The sequence below is a fragment of the Coenobita brevimanus genome, chromosome 53 (genome assembly GCF_032717465.1).
Source record: "Coenobita brevimanus isolate Jiangsu-jjx chromosome 53, ASM3271746v2, whole genome shotgun sequence".
Lineage (NCBI taxonomy): Eukaryota > Metazoa > Arthropoda > Malacostraca > Decapoda > Coenobitidae > Coenobita > Coenobita brevimanus.
In genome coordinates this window covers 31,741,622-31,744,636 of record NC_137006.1, presented here as the reverse complement: position 1 = coordinate 31,744,636, position 3,015 = coordinate 31,741,622, and the positions used below count along the sequence as shown (strand labels likewise).

Below are 3,015 nucleotides of genomic sequence, written 5' to 3'. Positions count from 1 at the left end.
AATACAATTCTCAGAGGCGTGTTTGATGAGTCAGGTTTTAAAACTTCATGATGAGGTATATAATGTATGGGACCTCTAAACTCAAGCAATTCACTCTTCTCAAGTTTTCTGGCTACTCCTCTATTCACCATGTCTTTTATGTGAGCCTGATAAATCTGAGTATACTCTACTCCAAGTTTTAAAAGACGTTTTTCTGTAGACTTCATGTGAGCAACAGCATGTGACACATTATTGGGAAGATTACTGGGATCTTTAATCCAGTCCAACGTTTACTTATCTGATCGTGATTAAGGCCCTGATTAATTAGAGCTAATTCTCTCTCTTCCTTTATATTATAGTTGTTTGCCCCTACCGGACACTTACCACATCTACAGTTGCCACATTTAGGTGTACACTGTGTACCTAAGTTCTCTATAGCAACGAAATCATCCAACTGCTTAGTTAATCCAGTCCTTGGTTCAGTGTTGATATAATTCACGCTTAACGCACATGCCAAATGGTGAATGCGTACACTTACATTATTCCCATTTGTGTCAGTTCTGTTTAACATGGGATGAGACCCACGTATACAAAATCCAAACTGATTCAACTACAAATTTCCCACCGTCTTTACTATCCTGGGTATTAAACCACAGAAATCCGATCCCACCAACATGTCTACTCTGCCACAAGGCCTTTCAATGTCATGGGGCTGTACCTCCAGCAAATGAGTTACATGACTTGTACTGACTTCAGATATACTGGAGGTTATTTCCTCTATACCACAGGCTCTCACCTCCCATACGTCACCAGTAGCATCAATCAAAGGAACTACATATTCTTTGCTCTCATACATTTCAGTCAGGTTCCACACTCTAGTCACTGATAGTTTCACATCTCTGCCGTTTAGTCCAAGCTTTCGTGCCATTCTGTGTGTTATTCAAGTTATATTTGACCCAGGATCCCACAATGTTGATATAGTCTGATCCTTACTGTTACCGCTGCTGACCATAAGTAAAACCCCATCACGTGAGAGCAAGTTGTTGGTTGCTCGCTTAACATTATCTGGCATTGTGTCATTAGTAAACAAGTTGTGTAAGCTGTGATGGTGTGGTCTTCCACAAGGGCCTTTACATTCATTCTTGACGTCACAAGGCCTTCTCTTGGGGCAATTGTTACTGAAGTGACCAATATGAAGGCAGCTGAAACATGCGCCATTCTTACGAATAGAGTCCAGTTTAACCCGACTATCTAAATTCTTAAACCCAGCACATTCTGTAATACCATGTGTGTTCGAGTCATGAAACCAACAGCTCTTAGTTGCACTAGTATATAATTTAACATCTGCGTGCTTAGTCTTTGTCCCAAGTTCCTGTGATTTAGCCGAGTTTTCTACCAAGTTAGACATGAGTTGGGTCATGTTCTGGGTCACGTTAATCATACCTTGTTTTTGATGTTTTTCTTGACTTTCCTGTAATTTCTTTATTACAGTAACTATATCCGTAGAATCTCTAGTTTCATCACTCACACAACCATGCACCATAGCTTTACAAGGTGATGGTCCTCTCAGATCAGTTTCCATATATTCAATGACCTTTTCTCTCAACAAAAATTTCAACAGTTCTTCAAACATTTTGCTACTGTCTTTCACTTCCTGGACCACTAATACCCATTCTCGCTTCAGATTGGTCGGTAACAATTTTTCCACCTGAGTCATCATTGTAGTAGTGTTCATTTCAGTTGCAAGCCCCATTTTCTGTAGGTCTAGCCAACCCATTTCTATCACGTTAACCATCTCAGTGAATTTCTTATGATTTCCCTCTGGAACAGGTTTCAGTGCTTTAATTTCACCTACAACAGCATCTACAAGCTTACCAGGATGTGCAAATTTTTCATCTAATCTCTCTAACATCTTGGTATAACTATCTTCCACACCTTTCACAACATTCAAAGCTTCCCCCACCAAGCATGATTTCGGTGCATACGGATCTCTCCCACAATTATATGAAACAAGTCTTTCAAAGTCTTTACGAAATGTAGGATAATCTCTGATATTTCCATCAAATTTAGGAGGCTCTAATGATTATACTTTCACCCGTGTACATTCCTTTTCATCTTTACTAAGTACGTTTTTCCTTTTAATCAATTTTGAGTGAATATCCTCTTTCGTTAGTTCCAAGTCCAATATGTACTGATCACATCTAACAATATCACTTTGGTATGTGCATCCTCAGTATCCAGCACAGACACATATTTATCATGTAATGCTTCAACTGCTTCAAAAGCTTGGCATACCTCAGAATATATGATTTCCAAAACTTCCGGCGGGTCTTCCTTTGACATTCGTTCCTCGAACAGTTTCACCTTCCTGGAAAACTTCGTTTTTGCTGCGGCTCGATGCTTCTTAGTGTCCTCCAAAAGTTCCATACTGAAGTTTTCGGCTCGTTGTCGAAATGTATCACTAGTCAATCAAAGCAGCATGTCGTAAAACCATGTATTTAATACGATAGTGGGGTTTCGACCTGAGAACAAAGGTTTATATTACAGCTCAATACACCAAGGTCATAATCACATGAAACATAATGACTATACGAAGTGGATAAGTTATAACAACACAATGCCGTAACACAGCTGGGGATAAGGAACACATTCACATAATAAACTAATGTCTGTTGCAACAGATCACAATATGATAAGACAGTGCCGTAACAAAGCTGGGGATAGGGAACACATTCATTTAATAAACTAATGTCTGTTGCAACTGATCAAAATATAAAATGAATAATGAATATGATAAGAGTGCATAAGAGTCATCATGAATAAAGTACTCACAACGTTGCCTCCCAAATGATGAGTGGTGAATAGTGAGAAATGGGTGCTCTCCGAATCCGAACAGTCACTGATCAGGACCGATCTAAAACTGCCCCAGACATCACTCAAATCGAACCAAAGAGCGGGAAGCAGTACCCATAATTCTCGAGAAACAATGGAGACACAAAAAGCGTATACACCATTTTTGTATAGTAATTTATATAT

At 39.2% G+C, this 3,015-nt stretch overlaps 1 pseudogene; it reads right to left on the bottom strand.

Moving 5' to 3' along the window:
* Positions 1-202: 202 nt before the first annotated feature.
* Positions 203-2,406, bottom strand: LOC145400790 (uncharacterized; annotated as a pseudogene).
* Positions 2,407-3,015: the final 609 nt, after the last annotated feature.